Source organism: Stenella coeruleoalba (genome assembly GCF_951394435.1).
Source record: "Stenella coeruleoalba genome assembly, chromosome: 9".
Lineage (NCBI taxonomy): Eukaryota > Metazoa > Chordata > Mammalia > Artiodactyla > Delphinidae > Stenella > Stenella coeruleoalba.
In genome coordinates this window covers 63634561-63659467 of record NC_137155.1, presented here as the reverse complement: position 1 = coordinate 63659467, position 24907 = coordinate 63634561, and the positions used below count along the sequence as shown (strand labels likewise).

Sequence of the window (24907 nt, the reverse complement as noted above, 5' to 3'; positions counted from 1 at the left end):
TGTCCCCAAAGATTTCAGATAAGAGATTGTGGCCCTATATAAGAGGACGTTTTAATATTTTCTTCCTGTGCCCCAATATGTCTTTTTGCAAGAGCCCCATTTTGCAGACTGTTGCTCTAGAGAAGTACAATTCCAAGTATGGTACATCTGCTGCTGGTCTGTGATGGGGTGAATGTAAATCAATTCAGTCATTATATCAGCTCACTTGTTGCCTAACCAGACTTAATAAAGGAATCAACAGGTTGCTTTTCTTTGCGGAGAATGCTCCTTATCTCACTGACGATGTGCTTTGAGAAGCACTGCTCTAGAACATGAGCCCCTATAGGACAGGAGCCTTACCTTAACCATCTTTGCATCCTAGTCCTAACCCAAGGCCTGAAACATAATAAATGCTGGACACTCTCTTCTACTGTGTTGTGTGGCTTCCTGCCCCACGACGGACTCTCCCCAGCTTTTGCCTGCCTTCTGAGTCCTGGCCCCTCTCTCCCACTCTCCCACCCCCTTGCCCTCTCTTCAGACATCCATCCCCTCCTCTGACAGCCTTCCCAGTGTCTCCTCTGCAGGAGAAATTGCCCTGTTCTGAACCTCTAGCAACAGGTCCACAGTTCAGTTCTTACAGTCACGATGCTTCCTTTTCAGTTATTTTACTTCGTGATTCATGTCCTCTGCCAGCTGTAAATTCCTGGGGGCAGAGACTCTGTTCTACTCGGTGTGCTCAGGACCCAACCTGTAACCTTTCTCAAAATAGGTGCTTAAGAAATATTTATTCCATGAACAAATATAATGATCAGTAATATGATCATTGCTAAATTCTCAACAGTCACCTATTGCCATGACACACGTCTAATGTGAGATTTTCAGAAATAACACTGCCTAAATTTACATCGATATAGAAGAGACTTTCATGCCCACAGAGACCATTTCTTCCAAATATTGCTCTAGTTGGCTTGACTTTGATTTACACTAAACTCTACAAGTTATAGCAAGTTAAGTACTGATTCCAATGCTTGGCACAGAGGAAGTGCTCAGTAACTATTGCTGTTATCACTTTTGTTGATGTTAATATTACCAGACACATACTTTTGTGTGTATTCTCTGGGATGGAGAAATGTTTTTTGTTGAGTGAGTCTGTAATGGTTGTAAACTCTAGGGTAGCCAGTCGGCTGGCAGAAATTTGCTCATCTGTCAGCCTGGCCATTTTCTAAAATATTCTTAGGCTGTATCACACTGTGTGGTGCTAATCCTTTCCAGGATTCACAGTTGGTGGCTAGCTGACACAGCTGGTGTGCCCGTGGCATGAGGAGTATATACTGTGCTGTTGGCCCTACAGGTTGTCACAAGGAAAACTTTCTGTAACTGTGGGGCAAGTGCAGAAAAGACAGATCTGAAATACAGGTACAAGTGTCACAGTCACTGAGCTCTTTGGTCTCTGGCAAATCATTCACTGGGTTTTCACTCCAGGAGCCACTGAGTTGCTGGATCATAGACGGAATCATAATCTTCTGGGGAGGAGGGGGAGTTTGTCTGTTCCTCCCATGTGCCTTTTCTTTGGTACTTCCTCTCTTTCTCTACAGCGACCCTGCCACCAGGCATTCAGTAAGCCTTTGGGATGTGACCCCTGGAAAGTACACACCATCAGGAAATTTATACTTCAGGGTGAAGCTGATTCTGAGTGGGCCTGTCCTAAGGTGCATTGATTCTCATTATTTACAGTGTTTATGTCTCATAAAGTTGCCGCAAATACTGAATTAATGAGTATGGAATCCTTGCTCCTAGAGAAAATACAGGGCAGGGCTCCTGCAAGCCTCTCATTGTAACATTTTCGTCAACTGTTCAATACATAACCTTGTTTTATGTGTGTTTCTGTCCAAAGACACCTGATTTAACATATTTCTTACAAACAGTTAATTAAATGCAGTGTTTCTTTATAATAAAACAATATTTCAATTACAAATTCCTTTGGCTTTTAGCCTCAGGGCAATGCTGCCCACTGTGCTTTTTTAAAATTGGTTGTCATCTCATGCATCCACAAGTTTAGTTGCTTTTTCATCTTTTCCACAGCTCTATCATGCACTGTAGGCATTACTGTAATCCCTGTCAACTAGACACACCGTGTGAAATTCCAGTTCAGCAGTAATCAACAAGAGAAAGCAGGGCTGGCTAGACTCAATCTTTCGGTGAGGGTGGTGGCAAAGTACCTTTGGTGTGTATCTGGTGTCTCTGTTGCATTGTGGTTTGGGCACTGCTCCAGCTGCCTAGGCCTAAGAGTGACTCTCTGACTCCCCTGGAAATTCTGTGAGCTGCTTGATGGCCTTGAATAGATTCACTTCCCATTTAAACCAGGTAGAGTCGATTCTGTGGTTTGCAACTAAGAACCTGCATTGTAGAATGTTTAGCAGCATCCCTGGCCTTTACACACTAGATGCCAGTAGCACCCCACCCCCAAGCTGTAAGGGTAAAAATGGTCTCCAAACATTGCCAGATGTCCCCCAGGGAGCAATTATTGAGAACTAGTTTAGCCTAATCACACCTGGCAAAATTTCCTAGTGAAAAGGACTGGTAGATAATTTCAGAAGCATAACGTCATGAGACTTGTATACTATTTGAATTTGTAAATGTATGTATTTGTGCTTCAGTTAACCTACAATAACATAGCTAGATACATAGATAGATGATAAATACATAGTTAGGTAGTCGATAGATAGATAGACAAATATAGAGATAAATGTGTATATAGTTCATTGCATAGTGTGTGTTTGAGGTATCTTAATCAAGTTTAAAAAAACTTCTTTAGAAGAGAGATCTGAACTAGAAGACAAATTATACATCAGGTCTCACCACCTCTGGCTCTCTTCGGGCACTAAATAATGAGAATTTGCACCTTTAGTGCCTTCACATGAACTCGTTACATTTACTCAACTCATCATTTGCAAAATGGTACCCAAACAGGGATCAGGTAGACATTTAGTGTCCAGTGGTTCCTGGGCATATTTCTTCAAGCAATACAGCTGTCTGATTCTCATCAGGGACACTGTGATTTTCTAAATTTTAAATGGGTAGAAGAAGCCAGCAGTTTAAGCCTCCCTTTAAGCATGAACTCTCAATTAACTCATGCTGTATCTTTGGAAAACTCAGTTACAGCTAATAAATGTATCAGGCTACTGCTTTAGGGTTACATATTTCCTGTCTAGTTTTTTTTTGTTGTTTTTTGGGTTTTTTTTTTTTTGACATTCAGATAAACGGTTGCCTGGAAGGAGAGATTTATTGGTTTGCATTGACTGTCCCTTCCTTATCATCTCACTTTACTGAACTGGAGCTAACCAACAACAGCAGCTTCCACTGTGAAAAGAGCTTGACCTTTCCAGCATTCTGCTACTGCTTCTTTCCACATTCAGCCTTAAAATGAACTCAACATTCTCCAGAGAGCAAACCAGCATCTTCGGGCATCTTTATCCCATGATGACAGGAACTCATTTCCTCTCAGCTATTTAATTGCCATTGTGTTACCTCAGTTTCTCTAAGATGGTTATGCTGGGGAGGCCAAAGACACAACAATTTGGGGAAACCACAGACTGAAGTGAGTGCACAGCGGGTAGGTAAAGCATAAGCATGAAAACCAAGCACATGGTATTGAGTGTATGGTAGGGGCGCAATAATTGCTAGTCTTCTTACTCCTCCTCCCCTGACCTTTGACACCTCTCTAAAACTGAACCCTTCCTGATATGACCTCCGGAGCTTGGTCCTGAGCTCAGAGAACCATACGTCACATATCATGTAATCAGTCCAATTTGGCAACTGTTGTTGGCAACTGTATTTTTCTCTGGATTCTAGATTCTTGACTGGTCCTCAGTCAAGGGTATTCTGGTAATACCCTTGTTGCCAAAACTCTTTGATGGGGACAAAACACTGTCCCATCAGGAGAGACCAGGTTAAATTGTATTGAGCAATATCTACCAGCTTGGAGGAAAATTCTCATCTAGCCCAGACAAGAGATTCTTCTGGAAAACTACATAAAATCCAATCTTAAAATTTAATTATTTAAAAAAATGTGCCTCAGTTGTGCTTGTGCAGCAATATTTCTTAATGCAAGTCCTCTATCATCTGAGAGTGATAAACTTTCTTCCCCTTACCACTAACCAGTATTATTTTATTCCTAGTAATTGTTACACACATACACACACACACACAAAGGCATATAGAAGATTTGGTCAATTTATCCCTTTTTCGTCCTTTATTCTTGCTTTATTCTATCTATGAGATAGTTTCTTGTTACTGTAGTTGGCTTCCTGTGTTGTTAGAGAATCTTTGGTCTCTGAAAACCAACTGACTCCATGCTAATGGCCACTCCACGATGTCAGGGTGGCCTAAGTGAGAGAAAGTTCAGCTGCCATATTTGGGGGGTACTTTGCTATGCTCAAGAGCCTCCTCTTGAAATATGTGTATGTATGAAGGGAGTTGGTACATCGGTCCTATCATGATCTTTCCCCTTCTGTACCCACTGTAGACCAATGGAAAAATTGGGACCCCCAATTTTCTACAACAGTTTGGCTCCACAGGAAGCTGGGGCATTGGGAAAAGACTGGTGACATGTTCATCAACCCATTTTTACTTTCTAGAGACTCAGCTAAACAACATTCCCATGCTCCCTTGCATCTGGGCAGGGCCATGTGATTAGTTCTCACTAACAGAATGTGAGACATAAGTGTTATGTCTACTTAGGGTCAAAGCAGTTAATGGCGGGCATGGCTTCTCCACGGTCTTTCTTACATGCTGTGTTTCTGAATGTGGAAGAGCCAATGGAGAAGCCTGAGCTGGCTCAAGGAGTCATTTTGGGGTAAGGTGACCAAGTCATCCAGGTTTGCCTGGGGCTTTTCTGGTTTTAGGACAGAGTGTTCCGTGTCCTGTGAAACCCGTCAGTATGCAGAAAACTAGAATGGTTAGCCACCCTGTTCTTGGAAGACAGACATTAACCACTGGACTGAGCAGGAAGAAACTTTTATTGTATTTATCCTCTGATAATTTGAGGTTGTTGTTCTCAGATTAGCTTACCTTGACTAATACAGGTAATTTTATGCACTCTCCCCTTTACAACATCACTTCACTCTGGGATTTTCCTCCAATACCCTAGTGGTCCTTTTCTTGCCTTGACTTTCTTCACAAAATATCAGTAAAGCTTGGGATTGATTTTAATTATTTGTTTCCTGGACCATGTTTACTCAGATGAAAAATTGTGCAGAGCTTAAATCACTTGATGTATTAGCTATCTCTTGCTTTGTAACAAATCACCCCAAAACTTGGTGAGCTTAAAACAACATATTTATCAACTTACGGTTTCTGCAGGTCAGGAATCTGGGCATGGCTATCTGGGTCCTCCAGTTCAGGGTATCTCATGAGGTTTCAAACAAGTGTCCCCAAAGCTGCAGTTCTCTCAAGGCCCAAGTGGGGCAGGGTGCCCTTTCCAGCTCACCCACACGCTTGATGGTGGGATTTGATTCCTTACTGGATGTTGGACTGAGGACTTCAGTTTGTCCCTGGTTGTTGGCTGGAGGGCCACGCTTAGTTCCCTGATTTATAAACCTGTTGAAAGAAGGAATGGGCTGGTCAGCAAGGAGGCAATGGCCCTGAGGAGGGGATGCAGAAGGATGGCATGATGGAAGAACAACAAGAGGCCAGATTGTCTGGAGCACATGTACAAAGGTGTTGCAGGTGTTAGGGAATGAGGTCAGAGACTGAGGTAGAATCCAGATCCAGACTTGCAGTGGCAAAGACTTTGAATTTAATACATTTGAAGGTTTTTTAAAATTTTTATTTATTTTTGGCTGTGTTGGGTCTTCGTTGCGGTGCACGGGCTTCTCGTTGCAGTGGCTTCTCTTGTTGCGAAGCACGGGCTCTAGCCGTGCGGGCTTTAGTATTTGCAGCATGCAGGCCCTAGAGCACGTGGGCTTCAGTAGGTGTGGTGCGCGGGCTCAGCAGTTGTGGCTTGCGGGGTCTAAAGCACTGGCTCAGTAGTTGTGGTGCATGGGTTTAGTTGCTCCACGGCATGTGGGACCTTTCCGGACCAGGGATTAAACCCATGTCCCCTGCATTGGCAGGCGGATTCTTAACCACTCCGCCACCAGGGAATTCCTCATTTGAAGGTTTCGAGCAGGGACATTTTATTTACTTGAAGAGGATCAACCTGGCTCATGGAAGTTATTAACCAGAGTTTAAGAAATGGACTTTTCTGTTTTTATACCTCTGTCTCTTGAGCTTAGTTTATGTGTGTTGCTTGAGAGGATAAACCTTCCTAGTGCCCTGAAAAAGCAATAGGTTTCTGAACCCACGTCAAACCCCAGACTGTGGTATATCCCCTGAATTAGTGGATGTCACCTGTGAGACCTCTTGGGGCCATGTGGAACCCACCTCCACACACACATGACCTGCCTCAGCAGTTGAATTTCTTCCTAGGAGACACCTAACTGCTTCTCCTTGGGCTTCCCTGCCATAGGTTCATCGTCCAGCCTGGAGCCCTGCACAATTCCTCAGTGCCTCCGTCAGTTACTCTCAGTACATTTCACCACAAAAAATTGCCAATAAAAGTAGCTGGTACATAAGTGGACGTTGCCAGCCAGAGAGTGTGGTATGTCTTCTGCTTGTCTCTTGAAGGTGGAGCTGTGAACCCATGTGTGCATTTTATAATTTATTTGTCTAACTTCTTACGATTGGTAACTTTATGTGTCCACTTGGCTGGGCCATGGTGCCCAGCTGTGTAGTCAGACTTTATTCTGGATGTTTCTGTGAGTGTTTTTGGATGAAATTAACATTTAAAATCAGTGGACTTTGAGTGAAGCAGACTGTCCTCCATAATGTGGGTGGGCTGCATCCAATCGGCTGAAACCTCAATAGAACAAAAGACTGTTCTCCTCTGAGCAAAAATTCTGCCAGCAGATGGCCTTGGGACTGGAGCTGCAGCAGTGGCTCTTCCTGGGTCCCCAGCCTGCTGGTCCATCCTGTAGATTTTCACCTCGCCTGTCTCCATAATTGTGTGAGCCAATTTCTTAAAATAGATCTCTTTCCATACACACAGACACACATTCTGTTGGTTCTGTTTTTCTGGAGAGCCCTAATACACTTCCTCAACAGATGTCATCTACCTTATATAAGAGGCTTGTAGAGGATTTCCCAAGAATGAGCACAGAATAGGTACTGTATTTGTCAAATGCTTACTCGCAGACAGGCACCGTACCAGCCCTGACAGGGACATGAAGCTGAATGTGACCCGTCCTGTTCCCCACGGCTGACACCCTCACAGGGAGTTCTTGTTCTATGGCAGAAGGTGCACATGGCTTTAATAGGCCAATGTTGGGATAAAGCCCATGGGTTCTGCCACCAGGACCATGTGGGTGTGAATCCCTGCTCTGCCACTTAGCGATCATCAACATTTAACTTCTCTGAGCCTCTGTTTCCTCCTCCGTTATGTGGAGTCAGCAGTCCCCAGCATAAGGATGAGGCTGCTGAAAATATTAAAAGAGCTAATGTATGTAGAGTATTTGGCAAAAATATGTATGCAACAGATACGTTATTATAAATACCTTATTATATGCTTGGGAATAGCGTCAGCAAATTACTTAACCTCTGAAATACTCAGTTTGCTCACCTGTAAAATGGCCATAATGATAACAAATTATTTTTGATATATTAAATTTCATATTAGTAGGGACTTCCCTGGAGGCTCAGTGGTTAAGACTTTGCCTTCCAATGTGGGGGTGTGTGGGTTCGATCCCTGCTAGGGGAGCTAAGATCCCACATGCCTCGTGGCCAAAAAACCAAAACATTAAAAAAAAAAACAGAAGCAATACTGTAACAAATTCAATAAAGACTTTAAAAATGGTCCACATCAAAAAAAATCTTAAAAAATTTCATACTGGTAGAGCAGACTGTAAAAATACTGTTCTTCTGTGCTACATATTTTGATGCTCTCTGTTCACTGAAAATGGTGTCTGACAGCACACACAACAATAAAGATGTGTTTTTATGGTTCATTTTATGTCCATGATCGCTTACGCAATATTCTCTTCCTCATTCATCAGTTTAAGTCTATGGGTATTGAGTGGCTACTCTATGCCAGGAACCATGTTAGGGGCTCTAGGTGCATAACTTACAATGTTCTCTGCAGTTTCTAGTGTGTAGGTATTATCACCCCCCTCGCAGAGGTTAGAAAATTTTGGTTTAGCTGAAAACAGAGCACTTTAGAATATGTTCAGAGATAAAGGATACCATTCTCGTCCTCACAGAGCTCACCGACTTGTTAAAAATTACCGAGAGAATCCTTGTTTGAACCCAAAGTGGTGGCATTTAGGGTACCTAATGGCAGTGTCCTCTCTGCAGACACTCCTCAGGATGTGCCTTAATGCAGCGGAAGCCCCTCCCATTCTCAGCAGTTAAGAGCTTCTTTGCTGCCCCAAGGCTATCCTTTAGGGCAAGATAAGCACTGCAATGAAAGTAATGGAGTTAGCTAATTTACAGCGGTCTTCTTGGCTAAAATGAGCGATTTAATTTCCTGCCCTTGAAACGGCATCTTCTTCGGGGAGATAGTGACTCTCACAGCCTGGCAGGGTATACTCAGAGCTATCTGAATGCCCCAAATGTGCCTGTAGCAAATTTCCGACCAGACACTGGCTTGCAAGACCTTGAGAAATTCTGTCTTGGTAGAACTTGGCATTCTTCCTGCCTGAGACATTTTTAATAATTTGGCTATAGGATAAAACCCTTACTTAATTCATGGGTATGTAAAACAACTCTAGCTCAAAAGTATCTATAAGTCCACCCTTTCCAAATATAACTACAAATGGAAAGAGAAACTGTAAAATGTTTTCAGTGGAAAATTTCACTCCAGAGGGTCTAATCGCTCCAGACATGGTGGTTGACGCTCCCAGATCATCCACTGGCAGCTGTTACTTCTCTAAGGATCTGATGCTCTTTTAAGCAGAAGCCCACAAGCCATGGAGTTTGTGCTTGTTTGGGGAGCAGCCCAAGCCCATCGCCAGGTATGACAGGGTCAAATATTCATCCTGAGTGTTCACTGTCTCCCCTACACCCCACCCTCTAAGGCAAATGCTGTCTTTGCCTGCCCTATCCACGAGCTTTGCTAGGGCCAGGAGAGGCAAAAATGGAGAGATGGTGGTGGTTTGTGCCCGACATGGCCAAGATATATTTGCCAAAGAGACGAAGGAATAGACATTGAAGGAAAGGGAAAATGAAAGGCAAGAGATGGAAGTCGCAGTTTTTTATCCTAATCTCAGAAATGACATCCTATCGCTCTTGCTGTTTGCTATTCATTAGAAGTGAGTACCAAGTCCAGCCCATACTTGAGGGGAGAGGATTACACAAGGGTATGAATACCTGGAGATGGGGATCACTGGGGCCCATCTCAGAAGACTGTCTACCATGCTTGCTGCCTCCAGTGAGGGTGGGGGTCTGTAGATTTTCCTGAGTAGTTGATGAGGAACTGATTCTCATTGGGATGTGAGCCCCCATGAAAAGAAGCCTGGCTCTAGTTCCTCTGAACAGTTTTGAATTGTTAGTATCATCTCTTAACTTCTGTTTTTGGGATGCAGTCTCTATCACTGTGATCGCTTCCTGTAATTTTCTTAAATTGAAGCAAGGAAGAGAACCAACATTTATAAAGGCAGACTATAGTATATAGCATGTGGGTATGCTATAGCTTATAGATATACTATAGCATGTAGATATATACTACAGCATGTAGGTATTCTATATATTTTATCTCTTTCAATGCTATCTATGAAGCAACTGTCATCAGCCCCATTTTCTAGATGAGGAAACTGAGGCTCTGAGGTACAGCATCTTGCTTAATGTCACTCAGTGAATAAGAGGCAGGGCTAGGATTCTAACTCAGGCCCGTCTTTCTCAAAGCCCGCGCCCCTGCCACCTCCCTAAGCAGCAACAGGTTTGATCTCAGGGAATTCTTCCCTAGATAGAGTAGGAGATAAAAGTCTCCTACCAGATCCTACAAATTTTCTGAACCCCAAGCAAAAACTCAAACATTTCTGCTATTCCTAGACAATGGGCTCTCTGCTCTGACATAGGGCTGAAATTATAAACAAATAGAAAATGCAGCAAATTACTTGCCATGCGGCAGTGCAGTCGACTGGTTGAGTGGTTGAGCTTTGGAATTCGACAGACCTGAGGTGTTCAAATGCCAGCTCTGCCGCTTTTCATCTGTGCCATCACGGCAAATCGCCTAATCCCTCTGACACTGTTTCCCTAACTGTCAAATGGAATTATTGTGAAGATGAGATGGCCTTAATGTATATAAACCTCAGGGCCCAGCACATAGAAAGGCCTGAATACCTTCTGAATATTCCCCCCGCTCCCTCAGTATTCCACACTTAACGTGTGGACCTTTGTTTTTGTCAGTCTCTTCTGGGCAAAACCAAGTCCCAGGCACATCAGGATATTTGTCAATGGAAGTTAATTCTTGGTGCATGTCAAGACCCACATTGTTAACTTATTTCGTGCCAAGTGGAGCCCATCTAGCTGCCTCACAGCAATTGTCGCTCAGTGCTGTTTCTCCACCTATTTCTACAGGAAACCCAGAAGAGCAGCAGTGTCTTCTGCTGGTGGAGACTTCTTGGACTGCTGGTGGAGGGCTCTTGGACAACAGATGCAGTCTCAGACAAGTGTTTGCTCCCAATTAAACAAGCCAATAGTTCACTCCTCTTCTTGGGGTGGTGGTGGGGGGCAGAGGAGGGCTGAGGGAGTGGCCAAGAGAGTCATGTCCTTCACATGGAAACATGAAGCCAGAGGGCAGGCTACTCTCCCAGCCCAATACCCGGGTTTGCCATCCTTGTACTTGGCTATGCTATCATGCATCATTTCCTCATTCTTAACCCCTCTCTTCTCTTACCATGCTCTTCAGCAGTCGTACATGGGATCATTAGTGATGGCTCCAGGAAGAAGGGGGAAGTGCTTACAGACCTTGATTATGTGACAAGAACCCAGAGTCAAATCTCTAGTTAAAATGTCTCCCCGTTGTTCTACTGGCTTAAGCAAGGTCCTTGCCTCGTCCTGCCTGTGTCATCTTGTCTCCTGGTCCACCACACGGAGACAATGTGTAACTCTGTCTTAGAATATTCATATTTTATTCTCTCCCCAACTGACCTGTAGGACCAACGTGATTCCAAACCCCCTCTGTTCTCTTGATGCTGGACATAGAGAAGGGGCCCAAGAGTCAAGGCAGTCAGTACGTGACAGATGCTCACAGCTGACAGGGAGAAGACAGACATGGCCAAGGTAAGGTGAAGGTCACTGTGGCTGGCAAATGTCTCCCATTTCTCTTGATAATGCTCTCCCTACCCCTGTCATAGGATGTGAGTTGTTAAGTGTAGGGAAGGAGCTGAAAATGGGAGTGGATCATGATATGGGATATGGGATAATATGTGATGAAAAAAGAGTTTCCTCTTTTTTTAATTAAAATTTTTTTTATTCTTTATTTTATTTTTTTGGCCACGCTGCACAGCTTGTGGGATCTTAGTTCCCTGACCAGGGAGTGAACCCGGGGTGCCACAGTGAAAGCGCTGAGTCCTAACCACTGGACCGCCAGGGAATTTCGCCCAATTAAAAAAATTTTAAAAGCCTGTTCAGAATGTCTGGGAGCTTGGGCTTTACACACCTTGCCTCAGTTACCCTGGGCTCCAGCCAGAAATAAGGCAGCAACAAAATTTCCTATGATTTGGTGAGTTTCCTATGATTTTGTGACTCTTGGTCTTACTTTAAGTGACTCGAAGAACCCCAAAGTGCCATGCCTGCTTAATAATGCTAACATCACCCCCATTTTTGACGCTGGCTTCTTGTCATCTGTGTGGCCTTCCATGCATGAAGCTCATTCACCACTGTGAAATTTGACACCTCTCCCATTACTCACGCCCCACATTATGTGGTCCTTTCCCCTGGCTAAAGAAGCATGATTCAGATCTCCCTGGGAAACTGCTCTGTGTGTCTGTAATCTGGTCACTGTCTTGGTTGTTTTACTACTTCTCTGACTGTTGTCATCCTCATTGGTTTTTCTTGTTCTTTCTGGGTCTTAATATTTTTGTTCCTTAATAGCTATGGCAACCACTTTTTCTTTTCATTCATTTTCTCCCTGGGCCAAAAAGCTCATTCACTATCAGCGTTTAAACCACTATCATGTGATGAAGCTTAGAAGTCTGTGTCTCCAGGTAGAACTTTCTCTGGAGCTCCATATTCTATGTCCATCCAAAGTTTTCCTTGAATGTCCTAAAGGATCCTCAAACTCATCCTGTCTAAAGCTAAGTCAATTCCCTACCCCAGCCGGCAAGCTCCTTTCTTGAATTTCCCAGTTACTAGGAGATGTCACCACTTCCCCAGATTCCAAAGCCAGACCTCCAACCCCTGCATTCCTCCTTGATTCTTGCTCTTTCTCATCCCACATCCAATATGTCCTAAAGATTTTACCTCCTAAATGTCTCTTTCATGTGTCCCTTCCCACCTCACCTTCCATTTACAGCCCTAGCCTCATCTCTTCTTACCTGGGCCATTGTTTTCATTAGCTTTCTAGTCTTCCTGCCTCCATCTGATGCCTTCCATTCCCATTCCTTAGTCACCAGAATGGTCTCTATAAAATGAAAACCTGACCATGACACTTTTCTTTCCACACAGCTGTTGCAATATAATCTAACTCTTTTTCACGGTATACACAGCTCACTGTGCTTTGGCTCCTGCCTCCCCACCCCTCTCACTCCCCTCCCATGGGGTCCCTCACCCTCTACACTAGCACATCTCATACATCACGTGATTTAATACATAACAACCTTTGCACGTGCTGCTCCTTTTGCTGGAAATGCCCTTTACTTCTTATATCCATTGGGCAAATGCATGCTCATTATTAAAAACTCAACTTGGATGTTACCCCAGTGAATCCTTCCCTGAACCCTCTCCCAAAGTCAACCATTCACCCCTCAGCACCATGCCACATCTGGCATGCACTTTTATTCAGACCCGTATGACACTGTACTGTCCTCTTTGTTTATGTGCTTAGCTACTTCCCAAACTGTGAGATGCTGTATCTTTAGCAACCATCACAGTGTCTTATAAGAGATATATGCCCAATAAAAGTTTGTTGACATCAACTTAATGTGTGCCTTCTTATGTTTTCCCTATAGGCTCTTTCACATATAAAATAATACAGTTTGAAAATTTTCCTCTTTTTTAACCTTTATAAAGCTTTTCTCATATGAAAAGAGCAAAGAATATTTATACCAGTGACTCATTACGTTATTTGAAATAAAAACATCTGAGTAGATCTTTGGAAAGGTGAATTTCCAACAAAATAAAAACATGGTAAAATTTGTTGTCGCATGTCGGATTACATGGAATCCAGTTATCAGTGATGTATCTGCTCCAAAGTTTTCAGTCTGAGGCTTGGATGAAGCCCTGGACGGAAGCCCAGAGCCTCGAGTCCTGCCTGGCACACTTCAGACTCTTGGCAAATCTTTATTAAATGAATGAACCTCTCTGGGCCTTAGCTTCCTCCAGAGTGAAGGGAGGGATGAGAGTAGATTGCATCTGAGCCTTCTCTCTGCTCCCACGTTTTATGATTCTGATTTAATTATAAATACAGAGCAACTTAGAAGGAATGGTACAACTGCTTGTCATTGGAGAGATGGCTCTATCTATGAATGGACATTCTCTAATGGGGTTTCTATCTTTAAAAAATCTTTATGATTATTATTTTTGCTTACAAAGGTAAATGCATGCTCCCTAGATACCCTTAGTAGTTTGGTGTATAATATTTCAGATGAGTTCTTATGCATGTACAGGCATACTTCGTTTTATTGAGGTTTGCTTTATTGTGCTTCAAAGGTATTGCATGTTTTACAAATTGAAGGTTTGTGGCAACTTCATGTTGTCAGATGATAGAAATAAAATATTTTTTTAAAATTAAGGTATATATATTGCTTTTTTAGACATAATGCTATTGCACACTTAATAGACTACAGGATACTGTAAACATAACTTTTATATGCACACACACACAAATCTGGTTGACTCGCTTTATTGCAGTATTCACTTTATTGTGGTGGTCTGTAACTGAATCTGCTATATCTCCGAGGTGTGCCTGTACCTGTACATAATTAAAATCAGATTTTTTTGGCCATTGATTGCTTTTTTAAAAAAAACTCATCAAAATATCATGAACATCTTTCAGAGACAATTTTCTTTATGGAAAAAGGCAGTGAAATTCTTTGGTGGTTGATGTCAGTGGCTTCTGTTAAAAATATAAATAATATTCTCCTCTTTCTACCACACTCTTGACCAGACATCTGAGGGATGTCCCTAACCTGGAATTTTGTTTAAAATACAAATTCCCATCTCACATTCCATATAATTCCTGGCAATCCCTTGAAAGTTCTGCTCACTTTTAGCCCTGGAATGCCTTCATTAGCACCTTTTGACTGCTGTCATTGAACAAAAAAACTGGGCTTTTGGCACCTATGGGAAATGCCATGAGGGGGTGCCAGGGAACCCACATCCCTAAGACTTACAAGATTCATCTTCATTTGTAGTTCTTGTTCTCCCTCCTCCACCCCCTGCTTTGAGGCTACAGCTCTTCCAGGGGCAGCCCAGCTAAGTAGCCTGAATCCCTCCTCCTCTCTGCCCTCCGCCTCCCACATCTCACTCTGGGGGCTGCTTAATATGCAGCCAGCATCCACTCAACATAATATGCCTTTACCTGCCAATGTGCTTTGAGGGATATTGTGAGCATTAAATTTGCCATTTACATTTTCATGTCTGACATAATTGAGGAATGAATGCTCTTATGAAAATTAAACTTGTGGTTCTCCGGGGCTGCTGTAACCCTGTTAAAATGTAATGTGATTTTTGATGCTTCTTCTTGAGGTTTTTATTAAATAGAATATCAGGATGACTAATTCCCTGGGCCTAAATGCAGGCTGGGAAGCAGCATTATTGATGGGGCCGTGTCCAAATGGTCCTCCGTGCTCAGCCTCTAATGGCCTAATAATGCATTATACTTGAATCAGAAATACTTTGAGTCGTAGTGCTTATTGCCATTATTGAAAACACCTGGATGCTCCATTCATCAAGGTTACATCCAAAGGGGCCCATTTGTTTATTAGGCTGTCAGTAAACATCTCTATTTGTTCTGGGTTCAGTCACATTTGGCCACACTGGAGAGAGAGCTCAGATCCAGCCTGGGGATCTCTTGTGGTTTCTCCTGATTTGTTTTCTTGTTAAGAAAAAAGCAAGCTAATGAGAAGTTGGGAGTGGCTTTATAAAGAACGCATTTTACCTCACGTAATCTGCCGTGATGGAAGCAGAGATCGGGGAGGTGGGCTCCTGCAGAGGCCCCTGGAGGCTCTGTCATTCAGCAGCTGCCAGAATGGCCGCTCTGCTTCACTGGTCCTCTCACCCGGTGCCGACACCCACCAGCTCGGACACTCTGCAGCCCTGCAGCCCTCGGGCATGGATGCCCGGGGCCCACACACCCTGGAAGGGCATATCTCCCCTGTCTGCCTCCTCCCACAGAACAAAATCAAATTCCTCTCTCTTTGGGGGGCCAGAGAGTGACATTTCCCTTTCACAGACATTTCCTGACTTACGCCCCTGTCAGGAGAACTTGGCCACAATATTGTGATTAAACTGGAAATGCTTCAGGATGCCTTTTTAAAAGGCCATGTTTCGAAGAAATTATAAAATGCAACGAACATCCCCGCTGCATGAAACAGAAGTATATTTATGACCTTTTGTTCATGACTTACTGACTTTTTGTTAAGTAAAAGGATGCCTGTGTAACCCCATCTGGGTCAAGATCTAAAGCACCGCCGCACCCAGGAGCCCTCCGCCAGTGTCCCACCCAGACTCCTCCTGCTGCCGTGGTAATCACCTTGCAGCCTCATCTCCCAGCTGAGTCGGCCGCCATGATATTTCACTCTGTAGACCACCCAGGACCAGCCACCAGATCCATTCAACTTTCCCTTTCAAAGACATCGTTGAACAGGCACCTAGCTTTTGCTTTCCAGTCCTGGCTAGAAGGCATTAAGGAGTGAGGGAGAGAGGGGACAGACAATGCAAATAGCAAAGTGGATGCAGAGGAACTCTACCCAGTAAGAAAAGCCTGAGACCGAAACTGAAAAGCTTTCCCCCATGGGTGCTCGTCTCTGCTGGGGTGCTGTCTTGGCATCTATTCAAGCATGGGAGGCAAATGTTTCCACACTCCCTACAACTGTGTTTTCTGTCTCATGAAACAAAGCAGGAAGGGCTGAATTTGCATCAGTTAAGAACTACATACTCGGCGAGTATTCCATAATTGCCACCCCAAAAAGGGAACAAAATCCATCCAAGATGGTCGTGTGTTGGTCTTCAAAAAGCAGGTTCCCCTCAGCTTTCACTGCCTCTCTGGGGACTGCTCCGTGATCTTTTCAGCTTCCCTCGCTATGGGGGTCAGAGGAGGCCTGAGCTGTAAGCCCTGGGGGCTGTGGGGCAGGATGGGGCAGGGCTCAGGTTGCCTGGTCTGTGGGCCCACCGGAGGGAAAGGTCATTCTGCTCAGAGGGACAGTCTGGCAACTTAGGTCACAGGTGGGTGGACTGACACAAGTGACCTCTGTTAGCAGGGTTTGTTTTTGAAGCCTCTGGGGCCAAGAGGAGAGTCGTATAGGAAAATTTGTTCTCTCCTGCAAGTAGGAATTACCTGAGCACCATTCTTTTCCCTGAAGCCCTCAGAAGCTCTCCTTTGTTCACAGTTATACCACTGGGGGATGCATCTGGCTGGGGTGAGGCAAAGGCTTTTATACCTGCTGCTTTGAACCCCCTTCTTGCTTTTGTAAAACATAAACAGAAATCTCAATTCAATAGAGTTGGGAGACCAGCAGGGGGAGCTCTGATACTCTGCCTCATACCCGAATCCAGGAAGAAGAAGCATTCTTTTTCTTTCCTCCAAAGTGTAGGCTTTTAGGGTATTAAGCAAAATAATTTAAAGCAGTCTTATTTGTGCATCTGAATGACATGAAGGCCTGTTAAAATACAAACTGCTGCCCAACCCCAGATTTCTGATTCAGTAGGTCTGTAGGGGCCCAAGAATTTGCATTTCTAACAAGCTCCTGCTGCTGCTGCTGGTGGTGCTGGTGGTCCTGGGACCACACTCTGAAAACCACTAATATAAAGGCAAGGACATGGGCACCCAGAAAGCCTAAAGAACAACAAAATAAAAATAGAGTATCTTAAGTCTTCAGGGTGCAAACTTCTAAAGCCACATCCCAGAGAACAGAATACAACAAACGCTTTGTAAAAGAAAATACATGTTTATGATATGGAAAGCTGACAGGATTGATGGAAATAAATCCATCCCCAAACAAATCCACTTATTTAGTAAATGAGTAAAGTAAATGAGGTTAAAAAAAAAAGTAAAGTAAATGAGGGCCATCCTATGAAATGGATTTACTGTAAGAAACTGTAATCATTCATCCTGTTTCTAGCTTCTGATGGCAAGTGCGGGGATTCCGGGGAAGAGGAAGCCATTTCTCCTAAATGGCCCCGGCTCCAGTGAAGATGGAAAAGATGTGGCTTCCTCCCTCCTTCCCTTATCCTGGCCTCATCAGAATCACAGCTTCTTGAGGTCAGAGCTGCCAAAGATAGCTTTTCTTCGAGAAACGTGAAGCCCTTAGAACATGTGTCTTCTCTGACCTTAACTGGTGGCTGTGTGTGTGTGTGAGGGACACCTGGTGTGACGTGATTAGCCCACCCGGGTGGTTCTCACCCGTGCCACACACTAAAGTCCCCTGGGGAGACTAATAAGAGTACAGGTGCCTGAGTTCTCTCTCCACTCAGAGCCTCCTCTAAGGGAGGTTGTTTCTGTTTTTCTTTCTTTTTTTTTTTTGGCCGCACCACAAGGCTTGTGGGAATTTAGTTCCCCGACCAGGGATTGAACCCAGGCCCTCAGCAGTAAGAGCGCAGAGTCCTAACCATTGGACCACCAGGAAATTCCCCCTCTGTTTTCAAGTTCTGCAGTGGATTTTGATGTGCATTCAGGGCTGGGGATCCCTACCAGCAGTCCTGGTACAACAGCCCCCTTGATTTGTCCTGCTGCTCCTTTGCCTCCTCTTCTGTGTTTTTTCTGTATTTTCCCCTTATGTTTTTTCAGAGCCTGGCACAGGGGTTCAGCTGATGCTTTGCTGACAGAGTCTCTCCTTGACCAAACTTTAGTCAGGCTCCTCTGAGCCTTCTTCCCAAATAGGCCTTGACTTTTGGGCTTTTGTCTGTCCTTGCACCATCTAAATGTAGCAAGAATCCTGCTAAGTTAGTTTAGCCAGAAGCTCCCCGCGTCAATATCTATCTGATTTGGTTTCTCATCCTCCACCGTATGCCGCAGGGGGTGGCTGATCACCTTGCTCTGCCTTCAGCAAGAATCCTATTAGGTCGGTTTAGTCAGAATCCCCCTCATACCCCTGATGCTTCCCCTTACTAATTTTCCATCCACTGACCCCCACTGGGCTCCTTAAATTCTCACTCTTTCTTGTTGTATTCAGTTGAGCACAATCTCTCTCCCCTACTGCAAAACCCCACTGCAGTAGTCCCTATACTTATCTCAATGTCTTGAATAAAGTCTGCCTTGCTGTTTTAACAAGTGTCATGAATCGTGTTTTCTTTAACATCACTCAGCTGAGAGGCCTATCTGTCTTGAGAGTTCACCCCTTGGATGCAGCATTTTCCATTCTGTGGTCCTAGAGATACTAGTGTCCCTGATAGGTTAAGAGAAGTTCTCTGAGAGAGAGAGAGAGAGAGAGAAGGGAGGGAGGGAGGGAAGGAAGGAAGGAAGGAAGGAAGGAAGGAAGGAAGGAAGGAAGGAAGGAAGAAGGAAGGAAAAGAGGGGGATGGGGAGCAGAAGGGGGAGAGGGAGAGAGTTCTGTGGTCAACTAGTTTTGGAGGACATTGGAGAAAAGAAATTCAAAAGTTCTTTTTCTGCGGGATTTTTATCAGATTCTTTATTCTACTAATATGAATTCCCACTTTATTTTTCAGGGAATACCATTAACATCTCAGAGGACAGATTTATACCATGGCTTTGGTACCATTGCAATCCAGGTTTTCAGACCCTTTTTCCACTGACCAAGTGCCTGGGAAAAGTCCTTCTCTGTTTCATCAAGTGTAAAGTGGGGACAATGACAATCCCACCTTATGGAACTGCTGGGAGGATTAAATGAGCTAATGGATGCTAAGTGCTTAGCTCAGTGACTTTGGATATAGGAGGTGCTCAGTTTAAATGATCATTACCCAGGGACTTCCCTGGTGGTGTAGTGGTTAAGAATCCGCCTGCCAATGCAGGGGACACTGGTTTGAGCCCTAGTCCGGAAAGATCCCACATGTCATGGAACAACTAAGCCCGTGCACCACAGCTACTGAGCCTGCACTCTAGAGTCTGAGAGCCACAACTACTGAGCCTGTGTGCCACAACTACTGAAGCCCACCCTCCCTAGAGCCTGAGCTCCGCAACAAGAGAAGCCACCGCAATGAGAAGCCTGTGCACCGCAATGAAGAGTAGCCCCCGCTCACCGCAAGTAGAGAAAGCTGGTGCGCAGCAATGAAGACCCAATGCGGCCAAAAATAAATAATATAAATAAAAATAAAAAATAAATGATCATTACCCAGTAGAAGGATCAGGAGTGTCTATGAAGGACTAGAACAGGAAGAACTAGGAAGAGGATGAAGTTCAGATACAGTGGAGTAATGACCAGGCTGGTTCCTGGGCACCAGCGAGAACTGGTTTGGAAAGACCACAGACTCAAATTTTGCATTTTGTCATTTACCCAAGATCCGCATGGAGAAGAAATGAGGAGATCACAAACCATAGGATGGAGACCACCACCCTCCAGTTTTTCTTTAAATCGAGGTAAAATTCATGTAATATAAAGGAACCATTTTAAAGTACACAATCCAGTGGCATTTAGTATACTCACAATGTTGTGCAACTATCACCACTAAATAGTTCCAAAACTTTTTCACCACCTCAAAGAGAAACTCCATATCCATCAAGCAATCACTCCCTACTCACTCATCCACTCAGTCCCTGGCAGCCAACAATCTTTCTGTCTCTGGATCTACCTATTCTATTCTATTTCATATAAATGGAATCATTAATATGTGACTTTTTTGTGTCTTGCTTCTTTCACTTACCATAAAGTTTCCAAGGTTCATCCACGTTGTGGCATGTATCCGTACTTTGCGCTTTTTTTGTGGCTGAATGGTATTCCAATTGTATGGCCATATCACATTTCATCCATTCATCAGTTGGCTATCTGGATTGTTTCCTTTTGACCATTGTGAATAGTGCTGCTACGAACTTTTATCTACAAGTTTTGTTTAAATATCTGTCTTCAATTCTTTTGGATGTACACCTAGGAGTGGAATTGAAGAGTCAATTAGGCTGATTTTATACTTAACTTTTTGAGAAACTGCCAACTGTTTTCCACAGTGGCTGCACCCTTTTTCATTCCCACCAGCAGCGTATGAATTTTCCAATTTCTCCACATCCTCACCAACCCTTTTTATTGTCTGTATATTTGATTATGGCCATCCTAGTGGGTGTGAAGTAGTATCTCATTGTGGTTATGGTCTGCATTTCCCTAATGAGTAATGACGTTGAGCACATCCCTCAGTTCTTAACAGTCAACCTGGTGGGTTTTCTTCCTTCTAGGAACTGCTTTGGGATCCACAGGGAAGGTAGGGTCTTGTATCACAAGGAAACAGACATTAAAGCCATTCTGTTTGAAAAAAATTTTAAATACATTTTTTAAAGAACACTGTGAGCCACAGTAAAGATGGCAAAATAGATATCTGAAATTCAGATACACATTGAAAAAGAAAGTGAGTCACTGTATTGACTTAGAAGGACAAAGAGGATGATGAAATTGAGGATATCTTTTGAGTTGAGATTTGTAACTTTTAGAACATTGGCCACAAATTCTGTTAGTCCAGTTGACCCTCTTCAGAATCTCCTGGAGACCCGTGGGAATCCTTTAAAGGTAAGGAGCCACTTTGTAGACTCAAAGTCAGATCCTGCTTTGGCAGGTGAGGGCAAGGCTTTCAAGCTACTCATGCTGGACTAGAGACCAGAAGTTGCCTGCGGATTTCATAAGACTTTTAACCTTGAAGTATTTTCTTGTTAAGTCACTTCCCAGGACAGTATTAAAAATGCTGTTAAAGTGGATGTGGAGGCTTGCCTATCAGTCAAGCAGACACTCCTAGGAGAATGGGATGAGCTACATTGTCCTACGTGGTATTTCTAATCCTGTGACCTGTGTGCTGTCTAGAAGGAGGTGGTAAAACCTTTGCTAAATGGCCAGAGGGAAAAGTTCCTCTGCGGCTGGGGGGTGGGGGTGGGATAAGTTTAGGGGGAGAAAATTGCTGTCCCCTGGGATTAGAGGCAAGAGGCACCCATTGAAACTTTTCTATCCACCCTTCCTCCCTTTTTCCCTCCTTTTCTTTCCATTGCCACTTTCAGAAATGTTCTGAAGAATAGATTTTAGGAGGTATTATAAATAAATGTTAAGAATGAGGCAAATCTAATTGGCTGTTATAGCTTTTAAATTGCATCTTGTAAACCAGTTAGGGCAGACTTCAAGAGTAGAGGCTTTTTTTTGTAGAAAATAGTTCAGAAACACTTGGAAAAGGTCCTGAGAAAAAGGTCATTAAAATATTGTTTTTATCATTCTCCTAATGTGGTATATCACATATATTTATTTGCATATGTTGGACCATCCTTGCATCTTGGGAATAAATCCCACTTGACCATGAAAAAAAATATTGTTTTACATTTTTGAGGAGTAACACATTCACATGGTTCAAACTTCAAAAATTAAGAGTAAAACACTGCAATGTCTCCTTTCTTCCCTGTCAGTCTCCTCAGTTCTTGCTCTTCTAACCTAGTTACCACTATTGTTAAAGTCTGGTATAGCCTTCCAACGTCTATGCAAAGACCAGAATCACAACTAACAGCTGAACAATCATCGACAGGAAAACACTGGAACTCACCAAAAAAGATACCCCACATCCAAAGACAAAGGAGATGGTAGGAAGGGCACAATCACAATAAAATCAAATCCCATAACCACTGGGTGGGTGACTCACAAACTGGAGAACAATTATACCACAGAAGTCCACCCACTGGAGTGAAGGTTCTGAGCCCCACGTCAGGCTTCCCAACCTGGGGGTCTGGCAACGGGAGAAGGAATTCCCAGAGAATCAGACTTTGAAGGCTAGTGGGATTTGATTGCATAACTTTAACAGGACTGGGGAAACAAAGTAGTGTGCGCACCAGGACCCCGGGGGAAGGAGCAGTGACCCCACAGGAGATTGAGCCAGACCTACCTGCTAGTGTTGGAGGGTCTCCTGAAGAGACAGGGTTGGCTGTGGCTCACCATGGGGACAAGGACACTGGCAGTAGAAGTTCTGCAAAGTATTCCCTGGTGTGAGCCCTCCTGAACCCTCTCAGAGTCCCGCCAATAGCCCCACCAAAGAGCCCATGGCCTCCAGTGTTCAGGTGCCTCAGGCCAAACAACCAACAGGGAGGGAACTCAGCCCCACCCATCAGCAGACAAGCAGATTAAAGTTTTACTGAGCTCTGCCCACCAGTGCAACACCAAGCTCTACCCACCACCAGTCCCTCCCATCAGGAAGCATGCACAAGCCCCTTAGATAGCCTCACCTACCAGAGGGAAGACAGCAGAAGCAAGAAGAACTACAATCCTGCAGCCTGTAGAATGAAAACCACATTCACAGAAAGATAGACGAAATGAAAATGCAGAGGGCTATGTACCAGATGAAGGAACAAGATAATATCCCAGAAAAACAATTAAATGAAGTGGAGATAGGCAACCTTCCAGAAAAAGGATTCAGAATATTGATAGTGAAGATGATCCAGGATCTCAGAAAAAGAATGGAGGCAAAGATTGAGAAGATGCAAGAAAAGTTTAACAAAGACTTAGAAGAATTAAAGAACAAACAACTAGAAGAAATAAAGAACAAACAAACAGAGATGAACGATACAATAACTGAAATGAAAAATACACTCGAAGGAATCAATAGCAGAATAACTAAGGTAGAAGAACGGATAAGTGACCTGGAAGACAGAATGGTGGAATTCACTGCTGCGGAACAGAAAAAGGAAAAAGAATGAAAAGAAATGAAGACAGCCTAAGAGACCTCTGGGGCATTAAACACACCAACATTCGCATTACAGGGGTTCCAGAAGGAGAAGAGAGAAAGAAAGGACCTGAGAAAATATTTGAAGAGATTATAGTTGAAAACTTCCTTAACATGGGAAAGGAAACAGCCACCCAAGACCAGGAAGCACAGAGAGTCCCAGGCAGGATAAACCCAAGGAGAAACATGCCCAGTCACATAGTAATCAAACTGACAAAAATTAAAGACAAAGAAAAATTATTAAAAGCAACAAGGGAAAAATGACAAATAACATACGAGGGAACTCCCATAAGGTTAACAGCTGATTTCTCAGCAGAAACTCTACAAGCCAGAAGGGAGTGGCACGATATATTTAAAGTGAAGAAAGGGAAGAACCTACAACCAAGATTACTCTACCCGGCAAGGATCTCATTCAGATTTGATGGAGAAATCAAAAGCTTTACAGACAAGCAAAAGCTAAGAGAATTCAGCACCACCAAACCAGCTCTACAACAATGCTAAAGGAACTTCTCTAAGTGGGAAACACAAGATAAGAAAATGACCTACAAAAGCAAACCCAAAACAATTAAGAAAATGGTCATAGGAACATACATATCGATAATTATCTTAAATCTGAATGGATTAAATGCTCCAACCAAAAGACACAACTCGCCAAATGGATACAAAAACAAGACTCATATATATGCTGTCTACAAGAGACCGACTTCAGACCTAGGGACACATACAGACTGAAAGTGAGGGGATGCAAAAAGATATTCGATGCAAATGGAAATCAAAAGAAAGCTGGAGTAGCAATACTCACATCAGAAAAATAGACTTTAAAATAAAGAATGTTACAAGAGACAAAGAAGGACACTACATAATGATCAAGGGATCAATCCAAGAAGAAGATATAATAATTATAAATATATATGCACCCAACATAGGAGCACCTCAATACATAAGGGCAATGCTAAGAGGAAATCAACAGTAACACAATAATAGTGGGGGACTTTAACACCTCATTTACACCAATGGATAGATCATCCAGACAGAAAAATTAATAAGGAAATACAAGTTTTAAATGACACAATAAACCAGATAGATTTAATTGATATTTATAGCACGTTCCATCCAAAACCAGCAGATTACACTTTCTTCTCAAGTGCACATGGAACATTCTCCAGGACAGATCACATCTTGGGTCACAAATCAAGCCTCAGTAAACTTAAGAAAACTGAAATCAAGCATCTTTTCCAACCACAACGCTATGAGGTTAGAAATAAATTACAGGGAAAAAAACGTAAAAAACACAAACACATGGAGGCTAAAAACTACATTAATAACCAACAGATCACTGAAGAAATCAAAGAGGAAATCAAAAGATACCTAGAGACAAATGACAATGAAAACACGACGATCCAAAACCTATGGGATGCAGCAAAAAACAGTTCTAAGATGGAAGTTTATAGCTATACAATCCTACATCAAGAAACAAGAAACATCTCAAATAAACAATCTAACCTTACACCTAAAGGAACTAGAGAAAGAAGAACAAACAAAACCCAAAGTTAGCAGAAGGAAAGAAATCATAAAGATCAGAGCAGAAATAAATGAAATAGAAACCAAGAAAACAATAGCAAAGATCAATAAAACTAAAAGCTGGTTCTTTGAGAAGATAAACAAAATT

General features: G+C 43.2%; 1 protein-coding gene across 4 annotated transcripts in view; it reads right to left on the bottom strand.

Moving 5' to 3' along the window:
- LOC307192045 (uncharacterized protein) overlaps positions 1-24907 on the bottom strand; it is a 440635-nt gene that overhangs the window by 74944 nt on the left and 340784 nt on the right. For 3 of the 4 annotated variants that reach the window (XM_079932466.1, XM_079932465.1, XM_079932468.1), the window contains 2 exons: positions 20212-20432; positions 5330-5577 (listed from right to left, as the gene is read on the bottom strand). The gene's annotated coding sequence lies outside the window, so the exon portion shown is untranslated. The remainder of the gene's footprint in view (positions 1-5329; positions 5578-20211; positions 20433-24907) is intronic. The other variant, XM_079932467.1, reaches the window with a different exon arrangement.